The sequence below is a fragment of the Canis aureus genome, chromosome 15 (assembly GCF_053574225.1).
Source record: "Canis aureus isolate CA01 chromosome 15, VMU_Caureus_v.1.0, whole genome shotgun sequence".
Lineage (NCBI taxonomy): Eukaryota > Metazoa > Chordata > Mammalia > Carnivora > Canidae > Canis > Canis aureus.
In genome coordinates, this window is record NC_135625.1 from 22567893 (window position 1) to 22592428 (window position 24536).

The 24536-nt window shown below is 40.8% G+C and overlaps 1 long non-coding RNA gene and 1 pseudogene across 1 annotated transcript; one reads left to right on the top strand and one right to left on the bottom strand.

Moving 5' to 3' along the window:
• Positions 1 to 4545: 4545 nt before the first annotated feature.
• On the bottom strand, positions 4546 to 11368 carry LOC144283967 (uncharacterized). The gene is made up of 2 exons (XR_013352445.1): positions 11031 to 11368; positions 4546 to 5898 (listed from the first exon to the last, which is right to left on the bottom strand). It is a non-coding gene; the product is annotated as an uncharacterized LOC144283967 (long non-coding RNA).
• A 4890-nt stretch (positions 11369 to 16258) lies between these two features.
• Positions 16259 to 17043, top strand: LOC144284147 (synaptobrevin homolog YKT6 pseudogene; annotated as a pseudogene).
• Positions 17044 to 24536: the final 7493 nt, after the last annotated feature.

Below are 24536 nucleotides of genomic sequence, written 5' to 3' on the forward strand. Positions count from 1 at the left end.
GTTACTTTTTTTTTTTTTTTGGTGTGTTTAGGAAAACAACATGTTCACTATGTACCAGATGTAGTAACTAAGTTTCTCATCCAGTTGTATTTAACCCTTAAGACAATCAAGTGATTTTTATATACTTCATTTTTTAAAAATGGGGCTGAAAGAAGTTCAACAACTTGGTTCAGGTCTTGGAGATTGTAAGCGGTAGAACTAAGTTTGAAACTCACGTCTGTCTGGTTCCAAAGCTCTGCGTGTGTGTATACATATATATGCATAGATATTTATGTGTACATGTGTGTGTGGGTGTGTACATATAGATACTTCCTAGTCTGGAAAATCCACTCTCAAAATACAGAGGATGTATGTTTCTCACTTTTTTCTTAAATACAGTGTCTTTTTTAAAAAAATATTTTATTTATTTATTTATGAGAGACACACACACACAGAGAAGCAGAGACATAGGCAGAGGGAGAAGCAGGCTTCATGCAGGGACCCCGAAGCGGGACTCGATCCCATCACCCCGGGATCATGACCTGCCTGGGCCAAATGCAGATGCTCAACCCGTGAGCCTCCAAGGCGTCCCTGGTGCCTTTTTTTATTTGATCACCATCACCCATGAATATAGTTGTCCTAGTGGTGATGATTCAAATTTCACAGTTGGATAGGATTCCTTTGCATCTTATTTTATAAAGACTTCTGCTCTCCTAATAGTTTTTGTTCATATAAATCTTACGAGATTAGTTAATATTGCTCTCTAAATAAAGCAAGCAGAATAAAATCATTTGTGTGAAGTCACAATAGAGACCTGGCTGAGGTGACAGCCCCAAGGTCTTAATCACATTAACATCCTTGGGTAACTTCAAGGCTATTTTTTCGTATTGCTGCAAATATTTTACATTAAATTGGCAAGGCGAACACAGTTGTGAAATTATTTATGTTAGGTAAACCTATCCTTTTAGAAAGAAGAGTGGGATTTCTAATCCTTTTTTGGTGCTATCCTAACCAGCTCCAAAAAACCTTCTTAAATACATACCATAAATACTTTTGAAGTACTTGCCCTTTTTTGGGACTGTCAAATATACTTTATTAAGTGATTTCTAGGAGCATATGGATAAACTCTGCATAATGGCCAAAGCAGCATAGTAAATTGTTTCTGAAAAGTAGAATGAAACCTTGCTATTTTTGCATATCATCTTTGTCTTGTATTTTAGTTTTCTGATCCTACATTAAATGAGAGAAGTGCACTTTTAATTTTGGTGAGGTCAACACTAGGATACATAAAAATACCTTCTTAGTATGGTTCTTATTGATAGTTTTAGGTGCTGAAGGGAAGTAACAGAGCTTTCTGGGTATATCATATAGCTAAAATTGCCTCTATTTAAAATTACAGTTACAAATGAAATACTTAAATATCTAAGTATATTACATAAATATTAAAAAATTAAAATAATTATGAATTAAAAAAAACCCCTTAATGATCATGTATTTTGTAAATAAGAAAAACGTAAGAAGAAAGTAAGGTGAGAGAAGGTACTTGACCAGGAGACAGAAAACCAATGTTTCGGGGAAACCAATTAAGCCATGTGGCACTTTTTTATATTTTCAAAGTAATGAGGAGATTGTACCCTAATAATTGGAACTTTTATGCTGAGTTTACAGCTAGAAAACCATTTATATAGGTACAGATCCAATACCAGTAGACTTGCTCACTTGATGTGGGAATGTGTGTGATGTGTGTGGTATGTGTGCGTGTGTGTGCACAGTGTGTGTGTTGAGGAGCTATAGAGGGTCTAAACGCTATTCCCCAGTGAAAACTCTGCAGAATTCCTTGTACTTTCAGGACTGTAATTTGAAAATCATTAGATAATTTCTAAAATCCAACTCTGTGTATTATTTTATGAATTCTTCTTGGTTGGTTAAGGAAGAGTCAGGAACTTCTACAACGTTAAAATAAATCTAGAATTGCCTAAAATATTTTGCTTAGAAAATAGTGTGAACTTCTCAAGTATATAGTTAGGCAGGTTTAGCTATTCATGTATACAGCATATTGAACTATACATCAAAGGAAACATTAAAGAATGTTCCATTTTCCTATGGGAAGTAACTTTAAAATCATAGTAGAAAGGCTAGGAAAATATGAATTGCTTTCGGAGTATAAATGAGGAGTATAAATGAGGCTCACAGTAATTATCACAATCAATGACACAGTTTATGCAACTAAGGAAAGGCATGTGGGGAAAGAACACATCCCATGTGGAATAAAAAAAAAAAAGAAAGAAAGAAAAACATATTTCCTAGGAAGAGAGAAGGGAATAATAATGAGTGGATTGGGAAAGTTATTTGTTATTGAATCAAGACTAATATGCCAAGGAAGGGAAACCACAAAGATTATGCTCTAAAGTAGTGTCAGGCAAACTGGCTTGGCAGCTCACTGTGAGGGTGCTGTGGTGAACATCTGCTTTCAACAAAAAAGGGCAAACATCATGGTACCAACCAACAATTCCAGGCATTTTACCAAGGAGTCTCTTTGCTCAGGCTAATTCATGTGAGATGAACATTTCCAGTTTCTGCTGGAATTCCAGGCAGTTTGCTGGTTTGGTCAACAAGCTGATGGCACGACAGATCAGATTTAATCAAATGGATTTCTATCCTCCCTGTATGCAGGAAGGCAGGCTACTCTGAAGGCCCGAAGGGATGCTCCTGGGTACATTGCACAACGACACAGGACAGATTTGCTGCAGGACTGAGCACAGATCCTGCAGGTCTGAACTTCAGAGATGGTTTAGAAATTTTAAAGACACACTAAAGGCTTTTTTAGTCTATTCAGCTTACATTATGCAAGGATGCAATTAGAAACCTGGTAGCCGATTGCAGGCTCTACTTTTACCACTCCTAGGAGAAGCTCTTCTCACACGGAGCAGCATTCTCCAACATTCTTGACAGTCATTCACATGGCAGGATGGGCCATATTTAGACACAATGGAAACACATTTAGAAATCCATGTGAGAGGAACTGTGCCATTTTGCAAAGTTAACACAATACTGAGATGTGAATAGCAGATAAAATCTTCACCACTTTTCAGATTTTTGTTGCTAATACACCTGTCTCAGTTCTGCTGCCTGATAACAAATGCTTAGAGCGTCCACCAGAAAAATTGCAATAACAATATTAATAATAACTCGGCACAACTCTAAAGAGCCTCCTGGACACTGAATAGCAGTATAGTCAACGCCACAAAGTCTATAAAACTATCTACAGATATTTGACCTAAAACTGACAATAAGCCGTCAGACCTACTACAAATGAAGATCTAAAAATTCAAAAATGCTTTATTACTATTACCAACAAGCCACTCTCAAGATTAAATAGAAAGACCAGCTAACCATTAATGAGCTCCTGGATTGAGGTGAGTCATCAATATTGAAATCAGATTCCTGTGGTTCAACTCTCTTGGTCCTGGACCGTAAGAATATAGATGAAAGAACATTTTCTAAGGGGCTCTGGAGCAGTGGGCTGACACTCAGGCAGGAAATTAAATACATTTCCATGCAGTGTCCCGGAGTATAGTTTCTGAAATGCAAAGAAACAGTAGCAGAAGCACCACCAAGCTGCATGATCATAATACTGAGAAGGTATTTTTTAACTAATCCGTGATAGAGAAAACAGGCTGTATTTTGCTGACAAAATTACAGAGAATGTGGCATTTGTCAATAGAGAAACTGTACCATTTATTTATTTATTTATTTATATTTATTTATTTATCTAAAGATTTTATTTATTTATTCATGACAGACACACAGAGAAAGAAGCAGAGACACAGGCAGAGGGAGAAGCAAGCTCCACGCAGGGAGCCCAATGAGGGACTGGATCCTGCGACTCCAGGATCATGCCCTGAGCCAAAGGCAGATGCTCAACCACTGAGCCACCCAGGTACCCCTACTTTTTATTCTAGATAGTCCAAAATATCTATGGAATTTATCATTGATGCCCTGAGGCCCCCTCCCCCTTCATCCCGCCTGTATAAACACGTTTCCACCTAGCTGTTCCTGGGCTACTCTCCACAGGGCACTCCCCCACATGCATGGGGAATACATTTTTCTCCTGCTAACCTATCATCAGTTACTTCACAGGCACCCCCCAGCCCCCCACCTCCCCACCACTCAGACCTAAATTGGTCAAGTTTTTCCTCCCAACACTGCACACTTCACAACTGCTGCTGCTAGGCACACACACTGTGTCTTGCGCTGCTGAGGTCTACATCCTGGGACATCGTGCAGAGCTGCTGTCTTTGAAACAAGGCAGGGCTGCAGCAACTGTCTGCCCCTCACACCTCACCCCCTTCGGCACGGGTCCTGCTCTTGCATGTGGTCAGCTGCTGCTTGAAAGGGAGAGGGTCTGTTTGATTGGTGGAGACCCCACTGTGTGGATGACCAGTGTGTGCCCACATCCCAGCTGCCAGGGCAAAGGTTGGGCATTTTTACTTTCAATATTAGTAACTGGGCGCTCTCTCTCTCTCTCTCTCTCTTTCAGTTCTGGATACTTCTTAAGGGAAGATAATTTATTTATTTATTTATTTAACCTAAAAGAATAAAACCACCTTCCAGAGATAGGGCAACAGGCTTTGAAATCTGCCAGACGTCTTTACCCCCCAGATTCAAAGGAGGGACAATTTTTGTCTTTGGGCTGGACATTTAGGAATGCTCGTTTCCGATCACAGACCGGATTCAAGGCATTAAATGTGCACCTCGGCCTTCAGCCCTCCACATCATTCCCATGTTAAAGCTCCTGCACATTAACTGCAAAGTTTACAAGTCATAACAAGATTGCTCTAACTGCCAAATTAGAAGCCAAGGGTGCTCTGCTCCAACCATTTTTGCTTTAAACATCATTACCAATAATAATCTGCGGGATCTGAGCTTGGCTGGAGGTTTGGCTGGTGATGTGTGAGGTGGAAAGGAATGCAGCTGCCGGCTCATCAGGTCTATGAGCTAAGCATCGCTAAGCAGCAGAGACTTGCTTTTACGGGCTTGTCCAGTATAGGTCTATATAATTTTATTTAGCCATTTATGAGTCAGGAGACACATAGGCTGTCTAATTAGAAATGCCCTTCTGTACAGGCTCTTTTCAGACCCAAACCGCACTTTCATACAAAGGAATGCATAAATATACATGATAATTGACTCTAATGACAGGAAAAGAATGTGATGAAACATTTCCTGATAAAATCTAGTCTCAGGCATGCAAAGGGGATCAGGACTCCTCTTCAGTCACTGTGATTTACAACATAAAGGGAGCAATTCTAAAGGGTGAAGTAATTTTCTTCTAAATGCACAATATACGGATGAAGAAAAAGCAGAGGGCCTTTGTGTCATCTGGACAAGGAAAAATTATCAATGTTCTCTAGATGGGAAAGGAAAATCCCATTTGACAAGCCAACCTTCCTTCATGGACTTTTCAGTTTCGAGGTACCGGGTCCATTTTTCAATTCCTCTTGCAAGTGTGCTGTGCTCCCGATCGCAGAGCAGTTAGGCTTAGAAAGCAACATGAAAAGGACATTGTTTCTGGGCTTTCTTCCATTGTTTTCTCAGAGCGCGCCTCTAGACACACTTCCTCTGTTCTATTATGAATCTGGCGTTCTTCAGAGATATGGAATGCAATTATGATGATCAAGGATCTTAGTGTTTGAAAATGAATCTTTAAAACTAGACACGGTTGTTAGAACACGATTGCAAGGCCTTCAATAAACATTCCATGCATCTTGAAGGTAGCAGAATTTACAGAGACCTCCTTGCACCTAGTGCTATAGATTAATAAAGCCCAATGTGGCAGTTATCAGATAGATGGTTTATCTGATTTCTTATCTTAAAGTCATTCACTGTTGAGCTTCTCCCCGAAATAGCTTTAGTTCCCTTAAAAATAGAAAATGAAAAAACTAGACAAAACAAATAAAACTCGAGAGCAATAAACAAATATTTCATCTGATTCAAAAGAAAGGATTTTGGCAACCAAAAGAATCGTCAACAGAATAGCTTGGTACTGCATTAAATAGCAAGCACCTGACAGATTTAGCATTTACAATGCATATTATATAAGAAAAACAGGCAAAATCACTTGTTTTACACATTGGTGTGCTCCCTTTGAAACAATTAAAGTGGTTTTAGTAAAGGACATGGAAATATTCTTAGCCAATCTAAAGGATGTGTTTTCAAAGAACCCAAATTATTTATTGAAACAGTTTTTTAATTTTTATTTTTTTAAGACTTTATTTATTTGACAAACAGAGAAAGAAAGAGCAAGCAGGGGGAGCAGCAGAGGGAGGGGGAGAAGCAGGCTCTCTGTCTAGCAGGGAGCTTGACACGGGGCTCGATCCCAGGACCCTGAGATCATGACCCGAGCTGAAATCGAGAGTCTGATGCTTAACCAACTGAACCACCCAGGTGCCCCTGAAACTGAGTTCTTAAACCAAGTGATGGGACGGGTCCCTTAGAACTGTACCACAGTGATGGATAATCTTTTACGAATATCCATGCAAGTTAAATATTCACTCTGTTAGCAATTTAAGGACCAGATAGATCTGACTTTTTCAATGGCCATCTATGGCCTCAGACACTCACCTGCTTTTCCCACCTTTCTCGTGCTAACGACTCTGGCCAACGAACCCTTAAGGGCTTCCTGGTTGGCGTAACAGGCTTCTGGAAGGGGGCGGACAAGGCCCACTGACCTCAGAACATTAGTGCAATGGATAATGAGGGAGAGGATGAAGTTTCTGTTGGCTTGCAGGATTCCAGTGGGAAGCTGGAAGTGGAGAATGTCTCTTATCTCACCGCTACATGCTCACCTCCTGTCTCCCCTACCCGGTTGCCCTGTCTTTACACTTCCATTGAGCCTCACTGCCCTTCCCTTGACGTGAGGAGAGCCTATTAGTCAGAACCACCTTAGTGTGATTTCAGACATTAGCCCTCGTGGAGGACAGCTTGCATCTCAATAAGAGTTTATGCAGGAAAACCACAGAAAGCTTCACGAGAGCCTTCTTTTGACTCCCTGGCTCTTCACACCACATTTCTTCCCTTGTTCTCATTTATTTGCTGAATTGGGCTTCCCCTGTCGCCTTTTGGGGCTCCTGTGCCCACATGTTATAGTTTGGCTCCCCTACAGTTCTTTCTTTTTTAAAAAATTCTTTTAAAAAAGATTTTATTTATTTATTTATTCTGAGAGACACACACAGAGAGAGGCAGAGACACAGGCAGAGGGAGAAGCAGGCTCCATGCAGGGAGCCCAATGGGGGACTCGATCCCAGGACCCCAGGATCACATCCTGAGTGGAAGGCAGATGCTCAACCACTGAGCCACTCAGGTGTCCTCCCTACGGTTCTTTCACTTTCTACTGCTCTTCACCTGTCAACACTTTCTCCCGTGACCGCATCCATGTTCATGGTTCCAAACACCCACCTAACCTCCAGCCAAGAGCTTTTTCCCTGTGCTTCGGATTCCTATCCGGCTCTGTTCTGGAGATCTTCATGCAATGAATTAAATGTTTATGTCTGTTTAAAATTCAGACGTTGAGATCTTAAATCCCAGGGTGATGATGTGAGAAGGTGGGGCCTTGGGGGGGCTAAACCGTCATGAATGGAACGAGTGCCTTTAGACGACAGGCCCTAGAGAGATCCCTTCTCTGTTGTGGGAGGTCACGGTGAAGAGACACCATCTACAGGCCAGGAAGCGGGCTCTCACCAGACAGTGAATCTGTCAACATCTCGTGTGTGGATTTCCTGGCCTCCGGAACTGTGAGAAATAAATTTCTGTTTCTAATCCACCCAGTTTATGCTACTTTATTAGAGCAGCCGGGACAGACTAAGATGCTTCACCTCGCTGTCCTTACATCATCTTAAATGCAACTTTCTCTAAACAGAATGCTTTGTCTTCTGCACACCCTCGCTCTCCTTCTGATGTCAGCTGGTGGCATCCACATGGTCACACAAGAGTGAAAAGTGATGGAGAGCGGAACTTAAGCCCAATTTTCAAATGAGAGAGGGCTCCTGGACTTAGTGAGACCTGGGTGGGGGTGGGGGTGGGGTGCCAAGAGGGAGAGCAGGGAAAGCTCTTTATTTTTGAATCTGGATTCCTGGTTCCACGTTCTGTCATGGATGATGGCCCCTAATCCAGCTAGCTCCCTAAAATGAATGACTAGAGACCTGGAGTGGTAGAGAGAATGGGAGTTGGTTTCTGCGGGGAGGGGAGGCCTACCAGTTAATGGGAGGGAGTTGCTGGTAATAGAAACCTGAGTTGACAATCACTTCAATAAGAAAGAGGTTCACTTTCTCTCCAGGAAAGACACATATCGGCAGCCCAGGGCTGCTGGGATGGTGACATGATGGCTTCAATGTCCCAGCCTGTTCTATTTTTAACTCCCCCATCCTTAGCAATTAGTGCTCATCCTTAGGGTCACCGCAGATCCACAGAAAAGGCTGCTGAAGCTCCAGCCATCAGACCCGTGTTCTGTTTAGAAAAGAAGGGAAAGGACCAAAGGAACCTTCCAGCAAGCAGCTATATCCAATGCATTCTACTAGCTTCTCATTGGCTACCTCGAGAAGGAAACGTGGCTGAGTTTCTTTTCTGCACCTAATCATGTGTAAGTTCCATTCAGTTAAGACGATGACTCAATGGAAATTAGGAAACTAGAAGTAGCTGGTACTGGGGATTCTAAAAACAGTTTGAGCTTTTAAAAACGTAGAAATGCTTGTTGTGCCTTCCAGACTCATGTCACTGGCCAAAGCCCCTCCAGAGTTCTCTGGAAGTTTTGTTTCCAGGATCTCCTCGCCCACAAGGTGGTGGGTTATACTCCCTGAATATAACCTGAAGCCACATCCTCGTCTTCATTCTTGCCACCGCTCCCCTCGTTCACGCCCCTGGCCTTCCTGGACTGATTTCTGGGACCACCTCCTGGGTCCTTTCGGTGAGTGCAGCGTAGTGTATCCACAGTGCCAACCTTGGAGCTGGAAGCCTGGCTTTTCTGGGCAGATTTAATAAGATCGTATCTGTAAAGCACTTGCACAGTGCCTGGCTCAGGGTAAGCATTCGATGCATGGTAACAATTATTTTTGATCTTGCTTTAAAAAATTGTAATTTGTATGTCATATCAGAGCCATTTGTTTAAATTACTGATTCTTTCATAATTGGCTGCCCAAGGGCAGGAACCTCTCTTACTGATCTCTTCTCCAGCACCTAACACAATCACTAGCACACGGTAGGCTCCAGAATGGATGAGCACTGATATTTCTGTAGGACTGCTACCCTGCAGGCAGCACAGCAGACGCCACGGAACTCCACAGATCACACATTCAGGTCTGTTCTTTCTACTTATTAGTCTGGTGTCTGCAGCAGATCAAGTGTCCCCGGTTCTCATATCTTTTTCTCCAAGCCTAATCTTTATTCCCATTTCGGGCTCCTGATACGTCCCCTTTGAATCTTTTTCTAATCCTCTAGGAGCCTATCTTTCTATCTTTCTATTTATCTTTATGTATATATTTTTTATATAGTCATATATATTATATTCGATAAGAATGTATATTATATATTTTCCAGGAGTGGCATTTTTATATAAGAATAGCTACGAATTATAGGATACATATATATTCGTATTCCTTAGTATGATTATATATTTTTATGCAAAATAACATACTTGGCGAATAGTAGTGATAATGATGATAACAGTTAGTATCTTTGGCACCGGGCAGCCCAGGTGGCTCAGTGGTTTAGTGCCACCTTTGGCCCAGGGCGTGATCCTGGAGACCTGGGATCGAGTCCCACGTCGGGCTCCCTGCATGGGGCCTGCTTCTCCCTCTGCCTGTGTCTCTGCCTCTCTCTCTTTCTCTCCCTGTGTCTCTCATGAATAAATAAATAAATAAATAAATAAATAAATCTTTAAAAAATAAATATATCTTTGGCACTTGAATCGCACCAGAGACTTCTCACAACAGTTCTGCAAGGCACTGCAATTTTCAGTCTCCATTTTCCAGAAACACAGAGATGTTTGTGACTCTGCCTAAGGTCTCTGGCCTGTAAGTGGCAAAGTAGATGTTCACTAGAAATTGTTTGAATCTCAGTTTCCTAATTTTTCCTCCTCATGACTTGGACCCTCTCCCCCTCGCCCCCCGTATTTCCAAATATGTTAAACCCTCAATCGTACAGTGTGTCTTATTTTATAAATCATTTGATTTATAAATCATTATCTTACTTGATCTTCCTAACAACCCTCTTGAGGTGGGCAAGGAAGATTTTGTGACTTCCACTCCACAAATGAGAAAAATGATGCTCGTAGGCATCATTATTTAGATGTACAGGGTACGTGTTCTGGAAGTGTGGCCAAGAGTATCTTGCCCAGCCCAGGCCTGAGGAGGAGACTGAGCCTCAGAGAAGTAACTGTCTTTCCCTGGTTCCCCCCCAGCTAGCTCCTGTACCACTGGCCTGTTTTTGAATTCATTGTCAGCCCCCTGCTGTGGAAGAGATATTGATTTTGGAGCCAGTGATTCCACTTCTCTGAGCTACAGTTTACTCCTTTATACAATCATAAAACAGGGATATTATGAAGACTGCTGCAAAAAATAAATGAAATTCATATGGAACAGCCCTAATGCAATCCAGGTAGCTGGTAAGTATTTAACAGATGGCAGTTATCTTGCTTCCTCCTTTCTGTGGGAGGTTGTGAGGATTTAATAGAGAAAGTTTCTTTATGGGGCATCTGGGTGGCTCAGAGGTTGAGCATCTGCCCTTGACCCAGGTCGTGACCCCGGGGTCCTGGGATCCAGGCCTACATTGGGCTCCCTGCAGGGAGCCTGCTTCTCCCTCTGCCTGTGTCTCTGCCTTTCTGTGTCCCTCGTGAATAAATAAATAAAATCTTAAAGAAACCCCAGACCTTGATTTCCACATCATGGATTATGTCCCACACCATCCACCCTCTCCAGCGCGGGGTCCCCACCCTGGGGCCTCCCCTCTGCCTCACCCCACCGCTTCCTCCCCGTAATCCTCCTGGGCCACAGGCAAACCTCCAGGCTCCATCCACCGGCTCACGTCTGAGTTGCCAGGTCCCACTTCCAGCTGAGCTCTCCAGGCCATCATTCCCATCACTCTCTCCAAGCACCTGCCTTCCATTCTGTGCAGCAGCTCCCACTCGGCCCCCCAGAGCACTGAGCAACCGGGGGGCTGAGCGCTGCCCGCCTGGCAGGCCCTGTTCGGGGTCCCCGAGCTCGTCACCCCATCGGACCTGGACCTTGGGTGGAGCTTCCTGCTGTGGATATGGTCCCCCCCACTCCCCAGATTAGGGAGCCTGGGGGAGCCACCCAGACTGAACCCTTGCCGAGCACCTCCACCCAGCACCTCCAGAGCTGACCTTTGAAGCATCAAATCCTTCAGCTTTCTCCCCCATACGCCACAAGCTTACCTTCATTAATTTTTAAACACTGGGTTTAAAAATGTGTTTCTCACAGCTCTTCATGCACATAATTTAAAGAGACAAATAGGTATGAAAGAAAAAAAAAAGAAAAAAAGAAAAAACCCAACCAAACAACCCAAAACCAAACTCCCAAACCCCCAGCAGTCCCAGACCTTCGTATCCTTAATTTCCTCTTCTCTCCAGAAGCAACCACTTTTAGCAGACTCTTTGGGCACTGAGATCCATATTTCTAAATATCACGCATATGTTGCTACTTACTGATCTTTCCATTTTAGGCACATTCTGTAGAGTTCCCACAGCGAGGCCTGAGGAATTAGCTAGTTCCGAGAACAACACCTGGATCCCCTGAGCACCTACGCCACCTTGTCAGTCCCCATTCTGCTCCAGGTTGTATTCATTTATGTATTATAAAATGTAAATACTAATCACGACAAAGCCACAGGTATCTTACAATGACTTTTCCTTCCTGAATGCTGCGGGGTAAGGCCTGCAATTAAAGCCCAATATTAGGCGCTGCCTTGACATCTGGTGAAACCACGAGGGCCTCAGATGGTGTCACTACAAGGTCCTGTTCTCCACTGGGCTCTGGTGGGTGAGGTCCCCTAACCAAACAACCCTCCTTATCAAGGGGACCAGGTGCAGCTTCTGCTTATCCCTGAGTAATGAATTTTGGTGCCCTGCTAGGGCTTGGAATTATTAAAAAAGCCAACCACACCGTCTTGTGGAGAAGCAGGGGTCCCCTTGCTCTCTTGATACTACAAAGACTGCCTCCCCCCATCCCTGAGTGCAGCCTCTGTGTGGGCCTGCCTGGAGGTGGGGTCCTCCTCCCCCAGAGTGTACTTGTTATTAGAAAACTGCTGTGGATCTCACAGGCCCAGTGTGGGGTGTGGGGTGTGCAGCCATCCCATAGCCCTAGGATGGGGACTTGTCCCTCACCAAAGCGATGATGCGGAGGCAATTAAAACACACAACTCTTTGTGTTTTGAGGATTGATAATAAGCTACTTGGTTTCCTCCAGGTACCATAAATTTCCTCTCCATCCCTTCCACCCTTGGTGTTAATTTCCTCTCCTTCCAAAAGTCTCTTCATGGCGCCCCTGTCCTGTTCCAGTCTGGCCTGGTTGATTACTATGCCTGCTCTGCAGTCCCCTCTTTTTGAGATTTTGCATGTCTGAAAATGTTGTTATTCTCACATTTACTTGATGGGTTAGCCAGGTTTTGAATTCTTGGCTGGAAATCATTTTTCCTCAGAATTTTGAAGCCACTTTCCGTGTCTTTCAGTTTCCAACATTGCTGTGGAGAAGTCCCAAACCGCTCAAATCCCTAATCCTTCTTATGTGACCTGTTTTTCCTTTGCTCTGTGGAAAAAAAAAAAATATCCCTCTTCTCCCTCCCTCATCTCCCCCTCCTTCTTTGAATTTACCAACGAAACGTACTGGTGTGGTTCTCTTTCATTCATTGAACTTGGCACTTGCTGGGTCTTTCTAATCTGGAAACTCATATCCTTCCGCTCTGGGCAAATTTTCTTGTCTTATTCATTTGATGATTTTCTCCATTCCATTTGCTTTATTTATTTGCTCTTTCTGGAACTCTTATTATATAGGTATTGGCTCTCTTAAATAGTTCTTTCTTATTTTTTTTCTTTTCTTTCTTATTTTCTCTGTTTTTCTAGATTTCTTCCCTTTATCTTCCAATCATTCCAATGAGTTTTCCATTCTTCTTGGTATATTTTACATTTTGAGTTTGTTCTTCAGTGTTCTTTAAGCATCTCTGTGCTTCTCGTTGGGTTTATTGAGAGTGGGCTTCACTGTCTGGTGATTTAGCTGGATATTTTCTTGTACAATTCCCAGTGTCAGTATTTTGAGTTTTTTCTTGTAAAGTGGGCCAGATTTCCTAGGGAAAGCTCTTCCAGACTCTTGCCTGGAGAAATGCCCTAGGCTGCCAGCATTCTGCAAGAGGATCCCACCAATTCTTGAGTCTTCCGCAGGTGGGGACTTGTACGCTGAGTTACTTTCTAACTTTCTCTACCTTACCAGTTCTGCTAAGTCAGTTAGCATTCACATATCTCCTTTTTGATTTCTAGAGCTGTACTGCTGTTTACATTCCTTTTGGATTTTTATACTTTCCATGTATTAATTAGCTTTACTACTTTCTAAATAGGATTTGGAAGGGAGTTTGAGGCTAATTCTTGTGTTTAATTTTTGTCCCTTTATTTCTATTTCTACCCATCCTTTCCTTATGTCTTCTTATTTTAGCTAAAGTCTTTTTGAGTCTAAGGCTATTACGTCACCTGATATTTGAATTCAGCATCTTACTGTCTCTTCAGAGTTATTGCTCCTATAGTCATCCCTTCCTTGTCTTGTACTTTTGAATCTGCATTGGTTCTTTCCTGTCAGCTGTGAACACCCCAAGATAATTGCATCTTCAGATATTCCTTTGAACTATTATCTCCCTCATGTTTCCATCCTTATTTCTGCTTCCTTTTACAGTCAAACTTTTGGAAAGCATGCTCTATGCTTTTTGCTTTCTTTATTTTTTTTTAAAGATTTATTTGTTTTTAGAGAGAGAGAGCACACATATACAAATGGAAGAAGGGCCAGGGGGAGAAGGAGAGAGAATCCTCAAGCAGACTCCACACTGAGTGTGGAGCCTGATGTGGGGCTAGATCCCAGGATCCTAGATCTTGACCTGAGCCAATCAAGAGCTGACCACTTTACCAACTGAGTCACCCAAGCACCCTTCCTCTGTGCTTTCTATTTCTATTTCCTCTGAACCCATTTACAACTCCGCCCATGGAAAGAGATTTCTAGTAAAATCACCATATAACTTCCAATATAGCCAAACCAATAGACACTTCCTTCCCTTGAGTTTACTGCTCTACAGTACTCTTGGTCACATTGACCTTTCTCTTATTAGTTTTTATTTTATTATTAAAAGTAATACATAGTCATTACATACAACTTAGAAAATAGAAAAGGGGACGCCTGGGTGGCTCAATGGTTGAGCATCTGCCTTTGGCTCAGGGCGTGATTCTGGAGTCCCAGGATCGAGTCCCACATCAGGCTCCCTGCGAGGAGCCTGCTTCTCCCTCTGTCTCTGCCTCTCTGTGTCTCTCATGAATGAATAAATAAAATCTTTAAAAAAAAAAAAGAAAATAGAAAAGGCATAGGAAGGAAAAGGGAAATGCAATCCCTAAGTCTACCAAATTGAGCTCTTATTAAACTTAGGATATATTCTCTCAACTTTTTGCTCAGAATATGTTATTTGCATAACAGTGTATATATATATATATATATATGTTATTTTGATACACGTGCATGTATATATGTATTTGCATAACTGTATATATGTATACACACATATGTACCCATATAGGTATATATACACATGAGTATGCACACACATATACATGTATGTGCTCTCAAACATACATGTGCACACATATGTATACACATACACACATATATGTATATATGCCTCAAACTTAACATTTTCAAACAATTTTCCAGAAAATTGGTTATTTAAAAATTTCCTATCTCAATCAATGAATAGTATCATTACCTAACCAAATGATAAAGCCAAAAGCCCATGTGACATGTTCACCTTTTCCCTCTCCCTCACCTCCTGCAGTTAGTGAGTCATGGAGTCTTTAGAATTCTACTCTAACACTTTAGCCACTTACCTCTCCCATCTTAGCATCATCGCTTTAGGTTAGGATTTCACCCTGTATGCCTGAATTATTGCATGAACCACCTAATTAATATCCTTGCCTGTCTTTTAAACTATTATTCAGAATGCTGTCAGAATGATTGCTATAAAATACTTAGAAAATACTTGCCCAATCATGTCATTCACATATATAAAAATCCTTTGACACTTCTTCAGACCCAGATGAATAAAGTTCAGATTCCTTAGCCTAGGACTCATGGCTTTTGTGTGTCTTTCAGAAGCATCCCTTCCCATCCCTAGTTTCATTTGTTCCTTTTCTCCAAATTTCTCTGGTCTGGAAACAGTGAATCATCCTTTCTCTTTCCTTTAAAACTTTCTTCCTTCTCTTCTCTTTTCCCCTTTCATGTCTAACTAACTTGTACAACATGGTTCAAAATTATGAGCATCACTTCTTTAAAGAAGCCCTCTTTTACCTTTTAATCTAATTAAGAAATGTCTTCTTGGTGCTTCCAAATTCTACCACTTGAAGACAGCTATCCTACACTGAAATGATGATTTGCTTTGCTGCTGCTTCCACTAACATATATGCATCTTCAGAGTTGAGACAATATATTGTCTCAGAGTTGAGACAATATATTACTTGACTTTGTATTCCTAGACCTTATCTAGTGCTTGGCAAAAGATGGGCTGGCAATTTTAAAGAAATGGTTTTCCTTTTATTTTTTTTTGAAAGATCTTATTTATATATTCATGAAAGATATAGAGAGAGGCAGAGACATAGGCAGAGGGAGAAGCAGGCTCCCTGTGGGGAGCCTGATGCGGGACTTGATCCCAGGACCCCGGGATCATGGCCTGAGCCGAAGGCAGACATTCAACCACGGAGCCACCCAGGTGTCTGTCTCCAGAACATTTTAAAAACGTGTACCCCTGGTTTCTGGATTTTCTCCCTCCTAAATTCTAATATTCTTATAAACTTGGTGTCAGGCATGAGTGTTAAATACACACACTTCCAAGTGGTCATAATACCTTCCATCCCTCTGAAGTGACTACTGTGAATTTAATGTGGCTTTTATTTTCCAAAAAACGTAGGCTCAGATGGTTCAAGTTTCAGTGCCTTTCTTGAATCACAGAGCTAGTTAATGACAAAAGCAACATGAGAACCTCTGTCTCCTGCTATTGGCAAAATGCTTCTATTACATTCTTAATCTGTTCCCAAAATGACCTCATCAGGAGGAATCTGGTGTCCCACCTGTCAGTAGTCTGCAGTGCTTTCCAGGAGGGTGGTTTTCCTGTGAGTTGTCACCTGGCCTGGGCTGGTGGCCCAAAGGTGTGGCTCCATGAAGCTGGTAGGCTTTGGGTCCTGTACAAAGACAAGTCCAAAGCAGTGCTGCTTAAGACAGTGGATGACATGTCCTCCTTCAGCTTCTTCCAGAGGTCCAGTGTTTAGGAGTCCATGACCTTCACAAGTCAACCGATTGTGGAGCACTCAGAGAAAGGCCACAGAGCTTCTGTCAAAGCACATCTGTGCCACATCTTTGTACAACATGACAGTCTTGCAGGAATGGTCATAATGGACAGTGAATATCCATTCTGGGTGGCCTTTGCCTTGCCGGAGAAGGTACTGGATGAATTCTCCAAGCAGGTTGACAAGATAGAGTGGCCAATCAGATCCCCTGTACCATCCACTGTGTCTCCCTAGATGGCCACCTCAGGAGATACCAGAACCTCAGAGAAGCTGACACCAGGCCTAAAGTGCAGACTGAGTTGGATGCGATCAAAATCATTCTGCACAACACCATGGAGCCTCTGTTGGAGTTGGGGGAGAAGCTAGATGGCCTGGTATCCAAATCCAAAGTGCTGGGAACACAGTCTAAGGCCCCAAACAGAACTGGTGCAGTGCAATCATGTGAAGGCAGGTGGCGGAGGCCCCTGAACTGAAATGTCATGATCATTCATATCAGAACTGCCTCTCCTGGGGAAGCAGAGTGACCGTGGAGAGATCCTCATGGGGTCACTCTCATTTTTCACGTTGGACCTCCTGGGAGGGACTGGAGCAGTCGTGAAAGGAACTTGGGGCTGGGGAACATACAAATGTCCAAGTTTGGTAATTTTTGAAAAGATCGTTTGGGACCCCCAAAGGTGTAATTTGGGTCAAATGAAACCATAAACTGAGCAACTCACATAAAACAAAACAAAACAATCTCTTCAGATCTGAAGAGTCTAGAGGAACCGTTACTGCAACTCTTGTGGCCAAGCAGGTCTAAGGACAATCATGACATCCTTCTACCAGGCGAACTGTCCTGCATCTCCTACCCCGTGGTGGGAGTGGTAAGTGTCATCCAGGATTGCAGGCTGTGTCACCTTTCTTTCTCCATAGGAAGCAAGCGACACATATGTGCAGAGAAAGGTGCTGGGGAGGGCATGCCCTTGTAAAAGGAGAGGGCAGAAGGGATGTAGACACTTGGAAACTAAGTGGTCAGACTACATTGGGTCTGGGATAAAAGGCATTTAGAAATAGCTTAGTCAAGTGCTGCAAATAAAGGACAACTGTAGAGTCAGTAGGAAGAGTGGAAGACAGCAGCTGCGTTTGATGCCATTACTTGGGCTCCAGAATTGAAACCTCACACTAGACGCTTCCTCCCCACCCCACCCCAGATTCACTAATCCGTATACACACACCATAGAAAATGTCTTTACTTTGGGCTAAAAAATTAATAAAGCAGTAAGTGACTGCATAGAGGGGTAAGTTCTAGAGTTGGCTCTCATAATCTTGGAAAACAACAGATGGCTGAAAGTTTGCTTATCCTGCTTACAAACCGCATGAAGTAGGGTGGCAAAGCTGTCATTTGATTTTTGGGAGTTTGTTTTGAACAACTTGGATTCAATTCAAATGGAGTTTCAAGTTGTGTGGATTTGCAAGTATATTACTGGACTTTTTCCTCATTATTTTAGCATCAGGATAGGCAGCTCCTGAATTCTTTGGAATGATCACATCTGAGATTATGCAGCAGAGCAGACTCTGAGGCGACACATGATGGCCTTTTCTGCAGTCCTCCTCCACTGCTCCGGTTTAATCAAGTCTCATTGTTTTGTTTTTTTGTTTTTGTTTTTGTTTTTCCTGGTGACCCTGTTGATTTTCTCCTTCACTATCAATCTTCCAGAATACCATTTTCCAAACGTGCTGCCTGAGAAGAAGAAGGACTTGTGATCAACTCTTTTCCCTTCAATTGAACCATCCATTCAGATCATTCTGAGCTTTCCAGAGAGCAAATCTTGACTGTTCTCAAAACCCTTCAATGACTCCCTTCTATTTGTGTGATAAAGCTACCTCACACCGGTCAGAATGGCTAAAATCAACAGCACAAGACACAAAAAGTGTTGGTGAGGATGTGGAGAAAAAGGAACTGTAAGCTGGTGCAGCCACTCTGGAAGACAGTATGGAGATTCCTTAAGTTAAAAATAGAACTACTTTATGATCCAGTAATGGCACTACTGAGTATTTACCCAAAGAATACGAAAACTTCTGAATGAGTATTCAGAAGGATGCATGTGCTCTGATGTTTATTGCAGCATTATTTATAATAGCCAAACTATGGAAGCAGCCCAAGTGCCCATTGATTAATGAGTGGATAAAGACGATGTGGAATATATATATATATATACATATATACTATACACATACAGATTTTTACACACATATATATGTATATATACACACATATATACTTATACATATATGAATACTATACAGCCATATTTAAAAAATGAAATCTTACCATTTGCAACATGGATAAAGCTAGAGGGTATTATGCTAAGGAAAATAAGTCAGTCAGAGAAAGACAAATACCATATACTTTCATATGTGGAATATAAGAAACAAAACAAATGAGCAAAGGAAAAAAGAGAGAGAGCGAGAGAGAGAAACCAAGAAACAGACTCTTAACTATAGAGAACTAACTGATGGTAACCAGGGGGTAGATGTGGGAGGGGGTTGGGGGAAATGGGGGATAGGGATTAAAGATTCTATTTATCATGATGAAATAAAATAAAATAAAATAAAATAAAATAAATCCAAATCTGACTCAGCCTCAGCCTCTCCTCCTACATTATGAGCTTCTTGAATAGGGCAGAGAGGGAAGGATAATATGAAAGGACGACGGAGAAAAATAGGATTAAGACTAGGAGGAGACAAGATTACAATAAAGCCGGGAGATCTTCATATGTCACCGCTTTGGTATCTACTGGTGATTACAATTCATTTGATATACAAAATCCAATATTTATAAGGCTTACACATGTTTGCTAACACTAAGGTTATATCTGCAACCAAATGTTCCATAACACATATAAATATGTAAAATGCTCAGCTATAAGTAGGGTACGTCCATGAAAAATCGTCAGATATTATCTGAAACAGGGATCCAAAAAATTAAGTCTGTTAAAAATACCCAGAAAACCCTGCAAGGGATTCTAAAATCACTGACTTTTAATATTTGGAGAAAGAGTGAAGGAATAAAATCAGATCAAATTTAGTACAATGGACTTTAACTTCCAGAGATTCAGAATGTCTTGTCATCTGCTTACGTCCCTTATTTAAAAAGAAAGAGAAAATTTTACTTCCACTTCTCAATATTTATTTATGCAGATGAGACATGAGTCACAAGGATGTAGAGATGAACTCTGATTTATGACAACATCAGGAAAATGGCTAAAAATAAGTGTGTCTCAGGATGATTCAAAGTGCAATAAGGGAATTTCCAATGATTTGGTAACAAATGTAGCAGCCCAACTCCATTTATTTTTCCAGAAAATAGTCCCAAGGAGCATGAAAAATGACAGCTGCATAATCAGAGCAGCTAATTTTTTCCTGTGAGTTGATTCAACCTTTTGTGTCAAGAAAAGAAAGAGAGAAAAGGAAAAGAAAGAGAGGGTGTAAGTAATAGATTGAGTGTGTCTATTAACAACTTGGAAAATAAAATCTCCAATCATCTATCAGTAGCCAAATGTTAATATTCTAGACATTAAGCCTAATGGCATAGAAACAATATAGTAAGCAACAGGATTAGGCTGTGATTTCCGTGAGCTAGCTAAGTGAAAGTCACAAATGCAGAACCCTAGGATTGCAAACAGCATGAGATATCACTGAGTTCGGCCCCCTGCCCTGAGTGAGGATTGTCTCCAAAACACTGATTTCAGAAGTAGCATCCTGCCAGTTAAATGCTCCTAGCAATGGGAAGCTCACCACCTGTGTTCTAATTTCCTCAGGCTGCTATAACAAATGGCCACACACTTAGTGATTTAAAAATTACTAATTTATTATCTCATAGTTTTGGAGGCCAGAGACATGAAGGTGTTCAGCAGGACTACACTCTCTACAGAAACTCTAGAGGAGAAGCCATTTCTTGCCTCTGCTAGTTTCTGGTGGTTGCTGGCATCCTTGGCTTGTGGCCATATCACCCCAATCTCTGCCTCTGCTTTCACATCATTACTTCCTCTCTGTGTCTCTTAAAAGGACACTTGTAATTATAGTCAGGAATCAACCAAATAATTCAAAATGGACTCCTTATCTCAAGATTTCTAAATTAATGACATCTTCAAAGACCCTTTTTCTAAATAAAGTAACAAATTCACATGTTCTGGTGATTAGGACGTGGCCCTGTCTCTTGGGGGATGGTCATTCAGCCTACTATACAACCTCCAAAAGCACTCTATTTTTGGACAGATCTTATTAGAGGTGACTTCTGTTGTTTTTAACAGTATCTACACATCTTTCCCATTTGGAAATGATTCCAAGGTCCATGAGAGGTACGGCTCTGTCTCCTACTATTGAGCTAAAATGGGGAAAGTTCTTTTCCTAGACGCTGGACTCTAGGGCAAGAGCCCTTGCATCAGCAGAGCCAGTCAGGTGTCTGTGTTCTGTGTCTGCCAAGATCCTTTTTCTGTCTTCATCCCTGATCCCATTCTTCACTCACACCCTACTTACTCCCACTTCTACGTCTCTACTCTTTTGAGACACTTCCTCAAGAATACTTTTCCTTCGTCTTCTCCTCCTTCTCCTTCTTCTTCTTTTAAGTAGGCTCCATGCCCCACGTGGAGCCCAACATGAGCCCAAGATCAAGACCTGAGCTGAGATCAAGAGTTGGGTGCTTAACCAACTGAACCACCCACGAGCCCCTCTTTTCTCTTCTTTAGACCTATAAATCCTGTATTACTATGTCACCCACTGCTTCCCAAGGAACTATCACTTTTTGTATTGGGCCACATGCATTTGATTAGTCAACCGGGAACTTTAGAGTAGGCTGTCAGTTTTTTTTCCTAAATAGATTTATCTGCAAGTCTTATCTCCCCAACAAAATTGTAGACTCCTAGAGGTGGGCATAAGTTCTTAGTTCTTTGGTATGATGGTTCAGAGGTGGTTAATAGGTACAATAGACATTTAGTTTTTTCTATTTATGAGCAACCTGATAGTCCGTGACTTACAAACATTTGTAATTTCCTGAAACAGGACTTTTATAATTATAAATGTTACATAAGTTCTTGAAAAAAAAGTTCCTTGAATCATTCCATCTTTCAATCCTAGTGGATTTTAATTTTACCAAAATTAAGAGTTTCATGTATAATCTTTTCAAACGCAAGCATTGTGTCACTTTATATTTTTTTAATTTATTATTTTTTAATTTAAATTCAATTTGCCAATATATAGTAAAACATCCAGTGCTCATCCCATCAAGTCACTTTAAATAAATACAAAAAAACTATGTGCATTCAAAATATTTTTTATGGGTATTGCCAAATTGTGTATTGAAAAGTTTGTAGGAACTAAGAATTTGAATTTTTAAAGGCTCTAAGTTTGGCGGGCAGGGATGAGTCACTTAACCAATGAGAAGACCCAGCCTAGCATTCACATTCCAGGGGGGCTTGGGACTTTCTGCACCTTTACAATTACACACCATGTAGCATACAGGTATTTAAGTTTTTCAGTAGAATTTCTCAGAAAAGAAGACAATGCTGTTGTTGATGATAGTAATGGAGGAAAAAATAAAGATGTCTTAAAAAGTACTGGTTTTGGTCAGAAAATGAAAGTTTTTTTTTTTTCTTTTTCTTTTTGCTTGTGAGAAAGAAAAGCAGGATGTGATAATGTGTTTACAAATCTCAAAAGCCTCCTGATGATGATGTTAAGGGTGTTCTGTCTTCAAGTGAATGGAATTTGATTTAGTGACAAGGGAGAGACATGAACACAGTATGATGTACCATGGATCACTGATAAACAATTTACTATTAAGATTAAATGGATGTATATATACACATAAAGTGTATTCTTTCCCATAATCGGCTCTTCCAGGGAGTATAGAAATTTACGACTAACTTGCATAGCTTTTGATGTCCATTCTGAACCCATTTATTATTATTATTATTATTATTATTATTATTTTTAAAGAAGATATTCTTTTTTTTAGATTTTATTATTTATTTTTCATGAGAGACAGAGAGAGGCAGAGACACAGGCTCCCTGTAGAGAGCCTGATGTGGGACTCAATCCCGGGACCTGGGATCACAACCTGAGCCGAAGGCAGATGCCCAACCGCTGAGCCACCCAGTTGTCCCCCATTTATTATTTTTAAATGTATTATTTGCATGAAATTTGTTAAAAGTCAAACAAAACTGAAACATATAACAAATAAATGTAAAGTCCTCTGATACCTCATCCATCTGAGAAAATAAATACCACCATTCTGGTGTCTCCAGATTTTGTGACATGCTTTTAATGTTAAAGAATATTTACCTAGTTTTTAAATCCACAACTTTTATGGTTTTAATTTAAAATTCTGATGAATTGGGAAATCACTTGTTTATTTTAGAATGAGGAAAGAAGAGTTAATAAGTTAAATTTCTTTTCCAGTAGATAATCAAGTATACTATTTGCTGAATAATCCTTTTACCTTCCTATTATTTTGCCATGTCACCATTACCATATGCTAAATTCCATATATGATCAGTACAACTTTGGACTTTATTTTTCTATTGTTGAGCTAGGAACAAATTTTATAATTTAGCAGTAATTTTAATATCAAGAAATACTTGCTGATTTATGAAAAGAATGATATGAAAGTGAATAAAGCAGAAAGTGAAAGTCTTCCATATAATCCTACTTCCTAAAGATCTACACTGCTTACAGCTGCCTATTCTGGAATTTTCTTCCACATAATATGCATAATGTAAATGGAATCATATTATATCCTGATGTATAACTTTTCCCACTTAGCAATTTATTGTGGGTATTTTTCAAGTCAGTACAGACAGGTACATCATATACTTTAAACTTAATATGTCATTGTATGGCTATGGCATCATTTACCCGATTTCTTATTGAAAGCACTTACCATTTTTTTTCCCTAATTCCTAATTTGTTTTACTATTACCAAGAATTTTCAAAGTTTTTCTTTCATATATCGTTGTGTGCTATATTTTTATAGAATACATTTCTAGAGGTAAGGGTGTGTGGTACAATTTTAAATTGTGGCAGTTTTTTCATACTGTCTTCCCAAAATTTTAGTTTGTGTTTGGTAGAGCAGTGAGCAGGAACTCACTTATCTCTCCAGTGCCCTGGGCATTTTTAGGGGACAGAGAGATACAAAGATGAAGATATAAAGACAAGGATGCCTGGGTGGCTCTGTTGGTTGAGCATCTGCCTTTGAGTGGGGTCATGATTCTGGGGTCCTGGGATCCAACCCCTATCAGTGCTCCCTGCTCAGTGGGGAGCCTGCCTCTCCCTCTCTCTCTGCTCCTCCCCATTTCACTCTCCCTCTGCCTCTTTCTCTGTCCTTCGCCCCACTTGTGCTGTATCTCTCTCAAATAAATAAATGAAATCTTAAAAAAAAAAAAAAGAGAAGATTTAAAGACTAAGAACAGAGCTGAGAAGAAGGTGGGTTGAAAGTTACAGCTTTCTCTCAGGTTGTGTAAGAATGATAGTGTTGGGAATAGAGGTATGTTAGGTAAGAAAAATAACCAATTTAACTCTGTCTCTCCGTAGACCTCCATTTTGGAGTCATTCAAGGGAGAAGCAGAATAGTTACAATATTTATTGAGGGAGAACTTCTCTGAAAAACATTCACATAAGAATCTTTTGATTCCCCGCCCCCCCCCAATTGTGGAGGTTTTGGTTATCTTTAAAAAAGGATTAATAGAAATTAAAATAATAATGATAAATACACCAAAGGAAGAAATGACCACTTCCCTCAATGCAAAGGTAAAATGTTTTTTCCAGTATGCCTAAGTGAAAATAGTGTTCAACATAGGGAAATGCTAGATTTAACAAGGTAAAATTTATCTTATTATATAAATAAATATATAAAAATTATCTTATTTTTTGATGAGCCAATGACCATTCAACATTGTGAAATTATTTGATAGAAATATCTGAATTAAGACCC